We start from the raw sequence: 17086 nt of genomic DNA, 5'->3' as shown, positions 1-17086 counted from the left end.
GACCAACAAGTTGGGTCTCTGCATGAATGATCACTGGGTTCTAAACATGATCCGCTGCCTGCCCGATCGTGGATGTTGGCATACAGGCTGCGTAAGATATTTACAGAGAGTGCCTTGTAGGCTAGAAGGCCTTGTGGCTATACCAATGTGCCATGATATGTATTTTGTGTATTAATGTAATGAAAACTTTAATTAAAAAAAAAGAGTAAATATCTGAGGAGATATATATGTAACATCACTGAGCTACACCTTGAGATACATGACTTGCAACAAAGGGAATTTGGGATAAGATTTGTTAAAGGATTTGGAAGAGTTGAAAGTTGGGGAAAGGAAATTCTTAGATATATCTTGAAGCAAATGATAATTGTTGTGGTCTGTGTTATCATCTTGATAGGTATGGTAAGAGCATACATATGGCATAAGTCAAGACAATTGGAGAATTCCTTTAGGGAGAGAGAAAGAAGGGTGGAAAGACTGCAGGACAGTCATTATGAGAGCCTTACGCGGTTGGAGAAATTCAAACAGAGGAGACTGCCTATCACATCTTTTTAGATAGGTCTACTTTACAGGGAATAACAGGGTTTGTGATGACACAGGTCATCAGAGGGGGGGACTGATGTAGTGGAAATGTAATTTTATTTGGAGGGGTGCATTATAATCACACCTGTAGAGCGCACCTGCATATAATCCTTTATTGTGTTAACATAAAGTGTTAGGATTTTGAAATGTAATAAAGTAAAATATTATGTATTTAGGTCATTGAATAGTACACATGAATATAATGTAGAAAGTAAATGTAACTGCCAGGATGCTTTTATCAATCATGTCATGAATATCAAATGAACTTCCTTATTTCCTATGCAATTTTGTTAAGCTCATATGCTATTTTTCTTATGTTAGCTAAATCTTGTAGGTCTAAAGTGCAATACCCCTGGGAGCTCTCGCTGTAGAATTAATAGTTTGAATTTCATGTGTGCTGTGGATTTCGTTCTTTCTCATGTTTGTGTTGCAGAAGGAAGATGCGCACTTGTTAGCTAGAATGTCTTTTTTTATTAGTCAAGCAAGGACAGAAGGGGATACATCATGAGCTAAAAGCCAATAAGGAGAACTGCTTTATTTTCAGACTGGAGAAGGCCTGGCAATTAAGGTCATCATGTTACAGTTCAGGAACATCCCTGTCCTGTGTAAAAGTACCTATGAGATTGTGGTCGGAGCTAACCCTGTGCGTAGTTCGCGTAGTAGCGCTACGCACAGTTACGCGAAGTGCACTTCGCGAGCTACACGTAGCTACGTGAACTGCGTAGTGCACTGTGCAAAATGCTGTTCGCACTGATTGCACAGTGCCGGATGCTTGTCTGCACTGTGCAATCAGTGCAGACCGCATCTTGCACAGTGCAAGCGATCGTTTTCTGCCGCTCGAGTAGATTTCTACTTGAACAGCAGCTTTCTTAACGCAGACTGGTAGTTTCTCATCGCGAGCGGTCGTTAGCATATGCGACCACTCCAATCAGAAACCTGACCTCCCCGCGTTGAGAATCTCGCCGGGAGGTTTATTTTCCACGCTCGCGATCGGCAACTTGATGTTGCTGATCACGAACGAGGAAAAAGGCTCGCCGCGATGTCATTTTGCTCGCTCGTGGTTACCAACTTGACGTTGAGGACCGCGAGCAAGCAAAAAATGCCTGCTATGCAACGCTGCACTAGAGCAGATGGCATGACGCGCAAGGGCTGTTGGAAAGATATCTGTAATGTTGGAATGTTGCAAGTAACGAAAGGAGCTCACTTCTTCTCTGCCTCAGAGATAGAGCATCTCAGAATGAGCTCTGTCTCTATAGCTTTATGCTATTCGACCCATCGATGGTGGAGAGACTTCTTAGGAAGACTCCTCATGCTGACACCATTTATTTATTTCCCTGAAGGATGTTTAAGTAGGGATATCACTTTAGCGCTAGTGTAGGGCTAGATTGATGCTTTATATTCATCAACCGTCAATGCAGGGAATTTTGGACTCATGCTTTCTGATCCTCTGCATCCTATTTCTTGAGTTAATTGTTTTGTGCATGTTACATCGACTCAACTTTATTCCCTGATTTGGCTTTATGCTGATTCAATGTATTTTTACACTCTCGTCTTGAGTTGTCTTTATGTCCACTTATGTTTAGCTTTGTAATAAATTAACTAACCTTAAGTAGTTGTCTGTAGTACAATGTATCTTAAGAAAATAGTATTGGATTGATTGGCGTTATTAACTAGTTTCTATGCTTCATGTTGCTAAAAAAGAACCATTGGATTGTGATTCTAGAACAGTTCCAGAACTTATGGGTCCGGCCCTTTCACAAGGTTGTGGTAATTGGCACGTCAGCCTGAATTGTGCCACCTCAGGGAGACAAGAAAACAGCACCATTTCTAGGCAGGTATTATGTTCTGCACTCTCCTAGTCACTTAATCTAGTGCAGCAACTTTGGCTACTGGGCTGCCTTGGGTGAAAATCTGACCCTAAATCTCCTAGCACAATTCCGACAGCCTTTCTTATACTGTGTGTAATATAATTTTAAAAGATGAAGTGCAAATTCATGGTGCTGTGAGTCACAGGCTTAGACCTCGACAGGGCAGAAGTCCTAAGAAAAGAAGTGGGGGGAAACTGACGTCACGACAGGAAATGACGTCACGAAAGGTGGCCTGCACCATCAGACTCATTGCCTTCCCTAGCTCACCGCTTAGATGCGATTGCATCAGAGAAGCCAGCGCGTGAACAGTGTTCTGAATGGGCTCCGATCTTGCACCAGAGAGGCCAAAGAGTGAATGTGTGGCTCCATTTGCTCCAGGTATCGAGCTCCCCATAAAATAAGTGGGGGGACACCATCCACCCGCGTGGTACCCCGACTCGAGCCCTGGACCTCGAGGAACTTTAAGAACAAGCCACTGTTGTACTGGTGACACCAGCAGGATTCGGTTCTGTGGCAGGTTGCATTCACATATATCTACAATGACCACTAACCAACTAATCTTTCAGAAGATAAAAGAGTGCATGTTTCACTCTGCATATAAAATACAATGCATACACCTTAAATTCAATATAAATGTATTATTTTAAAATGTACTCTTCATTTTATGTGTGTGCATTATATGTTATATATTTGAACCTCAAGGTGAAAGGCAACAAGCTAGTTTCGGAATATTGTGTTCTTTTTTTAGTCACATCACCAAAACTCCTCTCCGTTCCCATAGGTTTTTTTATGCACCTCAACTTCTGGATGATATAGGAAATACTTTGTAGGGGCGGTCATTGAGGCCACATGTCCAGGCAGCCCGGCACACATTGTGTTGCACTGTAATTGCACTTATGTATCGCTTACAACCACTGACGATGCGTCGAAGCGCTTTTTTACACCAGCTAAGAACTATGGGGCAGATTTATGTTAACTGGCGCATCCCCAGGGATGCGCCAGTTAATGTGCGCCACAGTGCGCCACAGCTCCGCCACCCATGGTGCGCCGCATTTACAATGCGGCGCACCATGGGGCAAAAACGGCACAGATGCGTGACGCATCTGTGCCGTTAAGGTGGCGCATTGCTGGAGTTGCGTCGCAAGCGCGACGCAGCTCCAGCAAGGCTCGGGGGGTGCCCCATCTTAACAATGCTGCGTCAAGACCTACGCCTGCTTCAAGCAGGCGCAGGCTTTTGACGCAGCATTGGCCTGAAAGTGACTGAGTGAAATCTTATAGATTTCACTCAGCCACTTTTGCGAGGCGCACCTGCCCCGTAACGCCCACCCTGCGCCGGAACGCCCACAAGCGGCGCAGGGCTTTACAACGTGACGCATCTGCCTAGATGCGTCACGTTGTAAATCGTTCGTAGGGATGCGCCACATTTACGCCGCCTTGCGTGACGCAACAGCGGCGTAAACGTGGCGCAAGGGCCTCATAAATCTGCCCCTATGTGTGTCCTGGAAGCTACAACTGCCCGGGCTAAGGTACTCCAGGGAGGCGGGGTTGGGGATGTGGGTGCGGGTGCCGAAGCCCTTTCATCCTAATGGGCTTTGTGTGCCTACCTAAGTCCACTAGTCTCTCAGACTGAGGCACCACCTGGGCCACGCCCTACCCTGGAAAGCCAACAGGTGCAGAGCCAGGCTGGGAGCAAGGCGCGGAGAGCCGAAGGGAAGAGGCCGGCGAGGGAGAGAGAAAAATCCACTGAGACTATGAAACATGCCGGGGGAACGGACAAGAGAACGCGAAACGAAAAGACAGGGCGGTTGTGAGGAGCGAGAGAAAAAGCCAAGTGTATTGAGAGCGAGTGAGACGAAGTAAAGAGGGGAGATGGCGTAGAAGACAGAGAGATGACAGACAGAATGAGCGAAGGAGGTAAAAAGAGGAAAGTCAGAGAAGAAAAAATTGCGAAGTCAGACATTATTTGAAGGAAGATGGACAAAGGCAAGACAGACTGGGGGGGTGGAGTGGGGTAGGAAGAGTGATAGGGGAGATACGGCAGGCAAGTAAAGTAGTGAAGAAAGAGAGAACGGAGTCAAGGTGCGAAAGAAAGGACACGAGTAAGAGAGGAGGAGTTAGGGCAGGTACTGGAAAGAAGAACAAAATGAAGAGGAAAGTTTGAGAGACATTCAATAATGAGAGTGAGGGAGAGAGAGAAACAGACGTGGGTAGATAAAGAAGAATTGAAGAGGGGAGAGATATAAATAGGGGAAAGGAAAGAGATAACATAGAAAGTGGAAGAAAAAGGAAGTCGGACAGAAGGAACAAAACAAAATTGAAGAACAGTGAAATAATGCAACCGAGGACGTAGCCTAGAAAGGAAGATACTGCACTGGAGAAAGAGACACGTGAAGAGGAGACACCGGGCAGAGGCAGAGGGGGAGACCGAGCAAATGGGTAGGAGGACAACGGAGAGGAAACAAGAGAAGCGGAGAAAATACAAGGAGAGAGAGAGAGAGAGAGACAGAGAGAGAGAGAGAGAGAGACAGACAGAGAGAGAGAGAGAGAGAGAGAGAGAGAGAGAATAAGAAGTGGAACAGACAGAGATAACAAGGAGGAACGTCGAGGAATGGATTGAAACAGGAAGGGAAAGAGAGAAGCGGGGAAAGAAGAAAAAGATAAAAGCAAAAGGTGTCGTTTGGAGATAATTACAGGTGGTGGGTGAGATGGATGGACAGGGAGGACAGAGAGAAACGGGAGACAAGAGAGGGTGAAAAAGGAAGAGAAATAAAGAGACGTAGAGGCAGAGAGAAATAAGGAAAAAGAGAAAAGGGGCGGGTAGGAGAAAGAAGGAACACAAGGGGAAAGGTGTAACACAAGAGGCTGTGAGGCAGTGCCACCTGCGGAGCAAGAGCTCAGAGGTGAACGGGCAGATGCTGTGACTCATGCGACTGGAGCCACTTTGTAATATCACCTCCCGCTCAGCAGCTTTCACTAGAGGGGTCTCGCCTGCTGAGAACTACGCCAGGTATGCCTCATCCTCGCCGCCAGCGGACTCTGCTTCGAAGGGGGAGGGGCGGGGTATGGGGTTCAAGTCTGCTTATTTACCAGAAGCCAGGCATTTCAAGCTGTGTGTAGAAAGTTGTGTGGCGAGGGGACGGGTCTGCTTTTAAGCACCGTGCCCCGGTAGTTCGATCTCCATAGCAGGGCCGCACAGACATCCAGCCTTCTGAGATCGATAGACCGAGGACCACCCTCGTATCGGATGTTCGATGTTTCCCTTTAACATTGTTAAGAACTCTACACAATGATAAGATATATAATATATTCCGTCAATAAACGTGCGCTCTTTGCCTTGCTTTGCTTCCGCACCCCCCTTTTAAAACCAATGATGCTGCAAAGGGTAGGATTCGGTAATCAGCGGAACGCAGGCCATCTCTTTTAATTTCGTAATAACCACCTCGGTTACTCGGATGAATAATACACTTAAAGCGACAACAGAGCAGAGAGCTTTTCAGAAACAGCGGTATTCGTCTGCTGATCATGGGGCAACTTGAGAATAACGTTTTGACGTCAGAAATTGCAACTTCTCCCTCTGCAACATTTCAGTCAAGACTGTACATTTTAGAAATTGAACTCAAACTCATTGTCTGCGTTTTAGAGGTGCAACCTCAACTGTGTCTGTGTGCCGTGTGCGCGTGCCGGTGTTCGCACAGTGCAAGCCTGGCGGGGGAGCAATGCAGCGCTGTAGTTAGCAAGAGGGTCCTCTAGGAACGGTGTCTGTGTGCGTGCGCGTGTTCTCTCAGTTCAAGCCTGGCTTCAAGGAACTATGTCAGTGCGCGTATCTGTGTTCCCACAGTGCAAGCCTGGCTGGGGAGCAACGCAGCGGTGTAGTTAGCAAAGAGTGCCTTCTAGGAACAGTGCCTGTGCGCGTGTCTGTGTTCCCACAGTGCAGTCCTTGTTGGGAGCAACGCAGGCAGCGCTGTAGTAAGCAAAGATTGGCTTCTAGGAACTGTGTTGTGCGCTTATCTGTGTTCCCACAGTGCAAGCCTGGCTGGGGAGCAACGCAGCGCTGTAGTAAGCATAGAGTGGCTTCTAGGAACTGTGTTGTGCGCGTGTACGCGATGTGTGTCTGTGTTCTCACAGTGCACGTGGCTGAGAAGCAAGCAACGCAGGCTGTAGTTAGCAAAGAGGGGCTTCCAGAAACTGTGTCTGTGCGCGTATCTGTGTTCCCACAGCGCAAGCCTGGCTGGGGAGCAACGCAGCGCTGTAGTTAGCAAAGAGGGGCTTCTAGTACCTTTGTCTGTGCGCGTGCCGGTGTTCCCACAGAGCAATCCTGGCTGGGGAGCAACGCAGCGCTGCACTTAGTTAGAGGGTACTCTAGGAACGGTGTCTGTGCGCGTGTCTGTGTTCGCACAGTGCATTCCTGGCAGGGGAGCAACGGAGCGCTGTAGTTAGCAAGAGGGGCTTCTAGGAACTGCGTCCAGGGGACGGGCATCTTAACACATATTGAATTGCAGGACAGGAGGACGTTCAATGAACCTGCGTGTCCCGACACAGTAGTGTCGCCTGCAAAGGATGGGTGTGTCGCGGGATGACACTGGTATAATGGGCACGCATTCGTAAAGAGTGTCAGCAAACAATGCCACAGCAGCGCAGACTCCCTGACACTCAGCTCTATAGGGCCAGGAGATTAATAACAAAGCAGTAGATGGTATTTTAAAGACCTGTGAAGTACTGGTGTGCTGCCTTGTGTGTGTCCAGGAAGCTGTCTCTGCCCAGGCTGCCACACACGCGTGTCTCTGCCCAGGCTGCCACACACGTGGGGTGAGGGGACAGAGGGTGACAGACAGAGGGTGATATACAGAGGGAGATAGAGGGAGGAAGACAGAGGGCGGGAGACAGACAGAGAGAGGGAGAAAGAGAGAGAAGGAGACAGAGAGGGAGAGAGGGGGGAGAGAGGGAGGAAGACAGAGGGACGGAGACCAAGGGAGACAGAGAGAGGGAGAGACAGAGGGAGGAAGGCAGAGGGAGGGAGACAGAGAGAGAGAGGGAGACAGAGGGAGGCAGAAGGTGACAGACAAAGGGAGACAGACAGAGGGAGGAGGGCGACAGAGGGAGGGAGACAGACAGAGGGAGGAGGGCGACAGAGGGAGGGAGACGGAGGGAGGGAGACAGATAGTGGGAGACAAAGGGAGACAGACAGATAGAGGGAGACAGACAGAGGGAGGGAGACAGAGAGACAGGGAAACCATGGGAGACAGAGAGAGATGGAGACAGAGGGAGACAGATGGAGGGAGTCCGGGGTAGACAGAGGGAGGGAGAGGGAGACAGAGAGAGGGAGACAGAGGGAGACAGAGGGAGGGAGACAGGTGGAGGGAGAGAGAGGGAGACAGAGGGATGGAAACAGAGGGAGACAGAGAGAGGGAGACAGAGAGCGGGAGACAGAAGGAGGAGGGTGACAGAGGGAGGAAGACAGAGGGAGTGGGACAGACAGAGAGACAAAGGGAGGTAGACAGACATAGGGAGACAGGCGGAGACAGACAGAGGGAGACAGAGGGAGAGGGAGACAGAGGGAGGGAGGCAGTGGGAGACGGAGGGAAGGAGAGGGAGACAGACAGACAGAGGGGGGGAGACAGAGGGAGACAGAGAGAGACAGAGAGAGAGGGAGACAGACAGAGGGAGACAGACAGAGGGAGACAGACAGAGGGAGACAGACAGAGGGTGAGGGAGACAGAGGAAGAGGGAGACAGAAGGAGAGGGAGAGAGAGAGGGAGAGGGAGGGTGACAGATGGAGGGAGACAGAGGAACGGAGAGAGAGGGAGGGAAACAGAGGGAGACAGAGAGAGGGAGACGGAGGGAGGAGGGCAACAGGGAGCGAGACAGACATCGAGAGACAGAGGGATACAGAGGGAGGGAGACAGAGGGAGAGAGAGGGAGGGAGACAGAGAGAGGGAGACAGTTAGAGAGAGAGAATGAGAGAGAGGGAGACTGAGTGAGTGAGAACCCCCCCCCGAGCCCCCTTTGGTGGTTCGGGCTCGCTCGCTACGGTCGCTCTCTACACTGCCTTACTGTGTCCCAAAATGATGCATCTCCAAAAAGTGTGTCACCAACATGAAAAGTTTAGAAAGCTGTGAATGGGCTCGGGAGCCAGATGCCATCATGGATCTGGGTGGTCAATGTGGGCACCATGCCGCATCATCGCGCCTTGCCACATAAAATAGGTTTACATACAGTGCTGGTCACAGTGCTTTAAATGGGCCGGCACTCACGGGTACTGAGTATCGGCACTTCTTAGTGTTCTCCCATTGAGTACCGGGACTTCTTGTGTCAAGAGAGTGCCGGTACTCCTAGTGGAATTCTGGGGTAAGGGATGACCGTCAAAGGCAAGTGTATTTCAGAGGGAGATTGCTCCTGCAGCTGTTCACTCTGACTGGCAGCGGACAGGCATGAGGAGATGTGGATTGATGCCCAGAGCCCCCGACACTGGAACTGTCTGTCAGTCCTAGAGTAAAGTTGCAGCCCTTGAATACACTCACCATTGCCTGTCAGAGCCCCCATCGCCCTTTGGCCAAGTTCAGCTCGTGTGTAAGGCACTCTAGATACTTTTTTCCAGTTATTTATAGCGCAAATGTGCCAGGAGGGCATTAAAGCGCTTTACATGAAAAGTACACGTTCTACATGAAAGCATACATTTGTGTTTTTATGGCACATGGAGGTGAAATCCCAGTGTCGGCTCAACATCCTGTGATTCTGGATAAATCACGTAAATCTCCTTGTGCCATAAAAACAAAAAATATATGCTTTCATGTATAACTTATGCCTCTCAAGCAAATCGCTATGACGCCCTCGGGACATGTTCATGCTAAATAGAACTACAAAAATACCAAATACGCCCTGCACCTATGAGCTGTACTTGGCCAAAGGGCACAGGGGCACTTTACTTTGAAAATAAAATGCTGGTATTGTACATGCCTGCCTCGAAGTCACGCCCCCAGAAACACCACTTGCAGACCTGCAGCAATCAATCTGGTGAGTACCAACACTTCTCTTTTTCCATTAAAAGCACTGAGTGCTGGACTTGTTAAACATTTTCTCACTGGGCCCATAAATTCCGGTCAAAGTGTGGCAACGGCAAGGGAGTGGAGGCGCGAGGGACACGCTCGCAAGGGAGTGGAGGCGCGAGGTACAAGCTCACAAAACGCAGAGTCTGACAGACAACTTATTCTTTATGTTGTTTTTTTAAACTCTAACAAAGAAATTGGCAACAAGGACAAACATGGCCTAATTGGACAGGAAGAGGTTGCATTTTAAAATATCTTATGGGGTTAAGGCACCTGCTTCAGAAATCTTCGTTGCCCAGCAAACCTCAGGTTGTAGTAACAATGGTAAAATAACTCTGGTGGTTAATGCACTTGTGGAAAGATCTGTTTTTGTCTAGTCACGGTTTTGACTCAAATTACCATAGAGGATTAACATTTTTCCTGCAGAGAAAATCATGAGACTTGCATGTAGATGGTAAGTGAGTTACTCATGAACTTCGACTCACAAAATGGCCAGGGTTAGCAGAAATGACATCATATACCATTTGACCTTTACATTCACTCACACACACATACATGCTTACACACATACACTTTCTCTCACATAAATACACTCTAACCTGCATGCATGCACACACACAAAATACATGTAAAAGCATTTTCTACTTACCTCTGCTGCCATGAAGAGTCATATTCCAACTAATTGTACTCCATTTTCTATCACACTAATATAGTTCTATTATTCAATGTTAGTGTCATTAAAAAATTACAATAAAACAAGGAGATTTGAGCTCCAATCAATGTCCATAAGGACAAGCTGCCCCAGTGTTCCTGGCACTGACTTTGTCACCTCTGGGGCCAGAGGCTGAAAATGCAGTGCCAGTTTTTGCAAGGGGCAAGCCAGGGGTCGCAGCTGGTTATACCACAGAGATCCCTTTGTTTCTTGCAGTTCATAATTTAATTATTTTCTAATACAGCGCAGTGAACTATGAACCAGCATCAAGGAGCTGCATGCAAACAAGTCATGGGTTTATTACCTTCTTGTTTTTTTTTTTCATACGTTGTTTTTATAATAAGGCTGCTGAAAAGGATTAATCATCATCATAAAATGTATTCGATTTGACAAGCATATCATAAAAGCGCAAAAATGACAATACATTAAAATAAATGAAATATGTCATGGAGTAAAATGCATAATTTAAGTACAACCTCAAAATCATTAAAAGGATGCTAAATCCTATAAAACCGTAAGAAATACAAACAAATAGGTTAAGAAGTGAAATGGCAACTCAATAGGACTATTCCAGTGTACATTTCTTGGCAAATCTGTCATGGCCTCCAAAGGATCCCATTACCAGCCTGCCAGAGAGATAAAGTGCACATGAAGACATGTAGCATGCGCTTCTATTTGATACACTCAGATAGCCGTATAGTTTTCGTCTTAAGAGGGTTCATCTTTTAAAATTTAAGACAGCAACACAAATATCAAAAGAGTAGAGTGACTGTAAGTGACTAAACCCTAATAATGGATCTTGAAAAATCCAGCTCGGGTGTAGCCTGTTTTTCGCCTATAATAACAAAGGGGCAAGACCAATTCTAGCTGTAATGTACTCAAGGCCCAGGTCTGAGTGACAAAAGGATGTTGGTGTGCTCTTAGGACCATCAAAAGCTTTGTAATAAAATTATTTTCCAGTACTTGAAGTTTTCCACAATTACTGCAAAACAAAACAGTGCCTCCTTGGCTCTAGTCATTTACTGTGCCCTAAGGGTCAGCATGGGATCCCGCGATAACTGGGTGCTAAAAAGAGTCCCTAGGTAAGAAATTTTTTGTACTTTCTCGACCTGATTGCCCTGGACAGTGAAAGTATTTGGATTTGTTAACTTGGGGGCACACACCATAACAAGCAACTTTTCATGGTTCACTTTTAAGTCCAGAGAAGTCAAAGTCTACATAGGCATCTATAATCGCTCTAGGCTCATAGCTGTCCGTGCCAGAAGGGAGCGTCAACAGATTCTTTTAACTAGTGCAATCTTGTTAGTACAGGCAACCCCAAGCACTGCCTTACTTTTTAAATTCTTACTTTAGATTTCTCCTGACCATGCCCTCTTAATAGCCAATGTCTACCAGCATAGGAAATATGTGACTTCTACACCTTGTAACTCTCACTATCTATGTAACACATTCGATATATTGATCTACAAATTTGTTTAATTTATTTCCAACGCATATGTTTTTTGATATAAAGTGTTCTGACAGCCTGCACTGCGATAAGTAGTGCTACAAAAGAAAGGAAAATAAATATTGTTATTTAAATTATTTTTGTAACTATTCAAACCGACTGATACATCTGACATTCATACAGTGCATGCATATCTCTTATGTATAAGGGTTGTACAAGTCAAAAGCCTGACTCCAATAAAAGGAGAGATGGTAGCCACTTTGACACTGGATTCAAGATAGCCTGGCTGATGAGGATTATGAATCCGAAACCGGTCCCAGGATGCTTGTTTCCGGTCCAGGGAAGACATGGCTTGGCAGTTCGGGCTGGACTGTTCCCATGAGGCACAGGGTCAGACTGATTTGCATATGGCCATGTCTCAACTGGGGTGGCAGAGTGAGCTAAAGAATGGTGATGGATTAAACCCAGATCAGTTGACTGGGGGTGAGTGTTTGATTTGCTCAAAAGCTCCGTCCATCATCCCCTTTTGTATCGCTTTGTTCGCCCTAAGTTGGCAGGGTATGCTCAGACGTGAGTCCCTTTATCACTTTGCCACTGGATTCAAGATATCCTGGCTAATGAGGATTATGAATCCGAAACCGGTCCCAGGATGCTTGTTTCCGGTCCAGGGAAGACATGGCTTGGGAGTTCGGGCTGGACTGTTCCCATGAGGCACAGGGTCAGACTGATTTGCATATGTCCATGTCTGAACTGGGGTGGCGGAGTGAGCTAAAGAATGGTGATGGATTAAACCCAGATCAGCTGACTGGGGGTGAGTGTTTGATTTACACAAACGCTCCGTCCATCATCCCCTTTTCTATCGCTTTGTTCGCCCTAAGTTGGCAGGGTATGCTCAGACGTGAGTCCTTTGCTCACTTTGCCACTGGATTCAAGATAGCCTGGCTGATGAGGATTATGAATCCGAAACCGGTCCCAGGATGCTTGTTTCCGGTCCAGGGAAGATATGGCTTGGCAGTTCGGGCTGGACTGTTCCCATGAGGCACAGGGTCAGACTGATTTATATATGGCCATGTCTGAACTGGGGTGGCGGAGTGAGCTAAAGAATGGTGATGGATTAAACCCAGATCAGTTGACTGGGGTTGAGTGTTTGATTCAATCAATCAAACACATTTATAGAGCGCGCTACTTACCCGCTAGGGTCTCAAGGCGCTGGGGAGAGTGGGGGGGGGGGGTGCTGCTACTGCTCGAAGAGCCAGGTCTTGAGTTGCTTCCTGAAGGAGAGATGGTCCTGGGTCAGCCGTAGGTGGGTGGGGAGGGAGTTCCATGTCTTGGCCGCCAGGTAGGAGAAAGATCTTCCTCCGGTGGTGGTTCTGCGAGTCCGTGGGATAGTGGCGAGGGCGAGGCTGGCGGATCGGAGCTGGCGGGTGGGTGTGTAGAACGTGAGGCGGTTGTTGAGGTATTTGGGGCCCATGTCATGGAGAGCCTTGTGTGCGTGGATGAGGAGCCTGAACGTGATCCTCTTGCTGACGGGGAGCCAGAGATGTGGCTGTGACGGGAGATGTCCAGGATGAGTTGTGCAGAAGTGTTCTGTATGCGTTGGAGTCTTTTCTGTAGTTTGGCTGTGGTTCCAGCGTAGAGGGCGTTCCCCTAGTAGTCCAGTCGGCTGGTGACGAGGGCCTGGGTGACCGTCTTTCTGGTTTCGGTGGGGATCCACTGGAAGATCTTTCGGAGCATGCGCAGAGTGTTGAAACATGATGACGAGACGGCGTTGACTTGCTTGGTCATAGTGAGGGAGGAGTCCAGGATGAAACCCAGGTTGCTTGAGTGGTCCGTGGGAATGGGGGCGGTGCCCAGTGCAGGGGGCCACCTGGAGTCGTCCCAGGTGGAGGGGGATGGTCCGAGGATGAGGACTTCCGTCTTGTCCGAGTTCAGCTTCAGACGGCTGAGCTTCATCCGGACGTCTTTCATTCCTTCCTGGAGGCTGGCTCTGGCGGTGGCGGGGTCGTTGGTGAGGGAGAGGATCAGTTGGGTGTCGTCAGCGTAGGAGATGATGTTTAGGTTGTGTTGGCGTGCGATGGCTGCGAGGGGGCTCATGTAGACGTTGAAGAGGGTGGGGCTGAGAGAGGAGCCTTGAGGAACGCAGCAGATGATCTTGGTGGCCGCTGAGCGGAAGGGAGGGAGGCGGACTCTCTGAGTTCTGTCGGAGAGGAAGGAGGTGATCCATTCCAGAGCTTTTCCTTGGATCCCGGCATGGTGGAGGTGGGTTGTTAGGGTGCGGTGGCAGACTGTGTCGAATGCGCCCGATAGGTCGAGGAGGATGAGGGCAGTATTTTCCCCTTTGTCGAGCAGGGACCTGATGTCGTCGGTGGCAGCGATGAGGGCGGTCTTGGTGCTGTGTTTCACTCGGAAGCCGGACTGCGATGGGTCGAGAGAGTCGTTTGTCTCGAGGAAGGCGGTCAGCTGTTTGTTGACGGTCTTCTTGATGACTTTAGCGGGGAAAGGGAGGAGCGAGATGGGGCAGAAGTTCTTGAGGTCCGTGGGGTCCGCGGTGGGTTTCTTCAGGAGGGCGCTGATCTCTGCAGGCTCCCAGCTCTCTGTGAAGGTGGCAGATGCGAAGGAGTTGTTAATGATGTTCTGGAGTTGGGGTGTGATGATGGAGTCGGCTTTGTTAAAGATGTGGTGTGGACAGGGGTCGGTTGGGGAGCCGGAGTGGATGGTTTTCATCACGTGGGTGGTGTCTTCAGTGCTGATGGGGGTCCAGGTGCAGAGGGTGGTGGTGGGGGGAGTTGGTTCGGTAGTTGGGTGCGTGGTCTGGGTGTCAAAGCTGTTGTGTATGTCGGCGATCTTGTGGTGGAAGAACGAGGCGAGTGAATCGCAGAGGTCTTGCGAGGGCGTGATGTCGTTGTTGCTGGCGCTGGGGTTGGAGGTCTCTTTGACGATGCTGAAGAGTTCCTTGCTGTTGTGGGTGCTGTTGTCCAGTCATTCTCTGAATGCTGTCCTTTTGGTGGTGCAAATCAGCTGGTGGTGTTTGCAGATGGCGTTCTTGAGGGCTGTCATGTTTTCTGTTGACTGGTCGTGGCGCCAGGCTTTCTCGAGGGTGCGGCAGGATTTCTTGGAGTTCTTGAGGTCATTGGTGTACCACGAGGCTTTCTTGCTGCCGGGTCTGCTGGGAGGATTCTTCAGTGGTACAAGGGCATCAGCACAGTTGGTGAGCCACTGTGTGAGGTTGCGGGCTGCTTCGTTGGAGTCCGAAATGGTGGTGGGATGGTTCTGGCTCAGCGAGGTGGTGAGCTAGTCGGTGGTGATCTTGCTCCAGCATCTTCGGGGAGCCTGTTGCGGGTGGTGGTGGGTCGTGGTTTTTCTGAAGTTGAAGTGGACGCAGCTGTGATCTGTCCAGTGTAGTTCGGTGGAGTGGCTGAAGGAGATGTGGTTGCTGGAGGAGAAGACTGGGTCAAGCGTGTGGCCGGCGTAGTGGGTGGGGGTGTTCACCAGTTGTTTGAGTCCGAGGTTGGCGAGGTTGTCCAGCAGGGTGGTGGTGTTGTTGTCATTGGTGTTTTCCAGGTGGAAGTTGAGGTCCCCTAGGAGGATGTAGTTTGAGGAGGTGAGGGCGAGCGGGCTGATGAAGTCTGCGATGGCTTCGCTGAATTGTATGCGTGGTCCCGGGGGTCTGTAGATGAGGGGGCCTCTGAGGGTGGTCTTGGGGTCAGTGTGTATCTGGAAGTGAAGGTGCTCGACGGCGGTGAGGGTGTCGTCGGAGTTGGTTGTGATGCGGATGGTGTTTCTGTGGACGATGGCGATACCTCCTCCGGTTTGGTTGGCGAGGTCCTTCCGGGTGATCTTGTAACCATCCGGTATGGCTATGGCGATGTCGGGGGCTTGAGGAGGCGTTCATCCAGGTTTCTGCGATAAAGGCGACGTCCAGCGCTGTTGTGTCGAGGAGGTTCCAGAGTTCGACGGCGTGCCTGTGGACGGAGCGGGTGTTGAGCAGGATGCACTTGAGGTGGTTGTTGCTGGTGCCTGGTCTGGCGGGTGCGGTGCAGGTCCGGAGGCATGTGAATTTGCAGACTTTGCAGGGGAAGGGTCCGTTGGTGCATTTCGGGGTGGCTTGGTGGCAGGCGGGGGTCCGGCCGGTGTTGAGTGCACGGAGGGTGGCAGCGTCGTAGCTCCGTCAGGTTGGGTGGGAACGTCGAGGGCCAGGGTCCTAGCACCACTGGGCGCGGTCCAGGCACGGACGGGCGCAGATTTGCTCAAACGTTCCATCCATATCCCCCTTTTGTATCTCTCAGCCCCTTAAATTCAGCCTATGTTTTGGGCCCAGCTGGAATTGAAAAAAAAAAAGACCTTCACTGCTTGAATGCCGAGGCTCAGAACAAAAAGCAGACAAGGTGCAGGCACAGCTGAATGTGATCCAGTGTCTGCAAATTACAACTGGATACATTCGGCAGATTTCTCTGGGTCCAGCCCCCTCATATCCTGTGCCATTCACATATAAGGATTTTCAATGCTAATCATTTACATATTAATTAGAATGACATCTGTCTTTGATGAGATGGAACATGAGATAGTTTGTAAACCATTGGCACAGGGTACAAGCTTGTCTTAGAGGATGTTACACCAAGTCCTCAATGTATGGAGGTAGCAGGATTGAGCCTCGTTTTTTTTACCTTTTTTTCGCTTTTTGGTTCGGAAGTAGGCAATGTCAATGCTTAGATTTGCTCCAGATTTGCTCCAGATTGGCGATATCCTGAAAAGCCACAGGTAAAATTCAAGAAAGTATATTCTAAGCTGTGTACATCTTCTTGCAATTTTTTGAAATTCACAAGGAAACAAAGAATTTGACAGCAGATAGGGACACGCAGGCCAGTCAGGTCTGCCCTATCTTCTGATTTTAACAGATTGACAACTACTTGTGTCAAAGCGCTATAAATCACCAGTGTCTCCTACGCGCATAAGGGTTCCTGAAATTATAATTTTATATGTATACAAACTTAGAATTTAGCATAATTTGTATACTTTACCTAAATTCACATTTGGGAAAAGATTTGTCATAAAAACATTTTTTTTAATGAAAACTTTGCACAATGGACATTGGAAAAAAGTTTTTGTGTGCATATCATGGATCTGAATATCTATGAATAATTCACTCCGAAGTATGGAGTAAAAAACAAACTATTCACAAACATATTTTGTGATTTACAATTGGTTTCTGAAGTGTAATTCACACCTAAGCCTTGAGTGCGGAACACGGTACAATTAGAAAAAAAAGTGCTAACCATTATTCAGTGGGGCTGAATCACAAACTGTATTTTGTAGTACATAATATAATACTACAGCAGTACCACTCATGTACCAAAAGGCAATTAATACAACTATGACCTCAGACTTCCACCTGTCTTATCTTTTTGGAGCGGAAATCTCCAAACGTAGATAAACGGTT

General features: G+C 48.5%; 1 protein-coding gene across 1 annotated transcript in view; it reads left to right on the top strand.

The window, feature by feature from the left end:
* Positions 1 to 5280: 5280 nt before the first annotated feature.
* Positions 5281 to 17086, top strand: part of LOC144770496 (galactoside alpha-(1,2)-fucosyltransferase 2-like) — a 448347-nt gene continuing 436541 nt past the window's right edge. Inside the window, exon 1 of the mRNA XM_078655053.1 lies at positions 5281 to 5454. The gene's annotated coding sequence lies outside the window, so the exon portion shown is untranslated. The remainder of the gene's footprint in view (positions 5455 to 17086) is intronic.

This window comes from Lissotriton helveticus, chromosome 7, assembly GCF_964261635.1.
Source record: "Lissotriton helveticus chromosome 7, aLisHel1.1, whole genome shotgun sequence".
In the NCBI taxonomy this organism is placed as follows: Eukaryota; Metazoa; Chordata; class Amphibia; order Caudata; family Salamandridae; genus Lissotriton; species Lissotriton helveticus.
The sequence above is the reverse complement of the archived record's forward strand: the minus strand, read 5'-3'. Positions and strand labels throughout refer to the sequence as shown.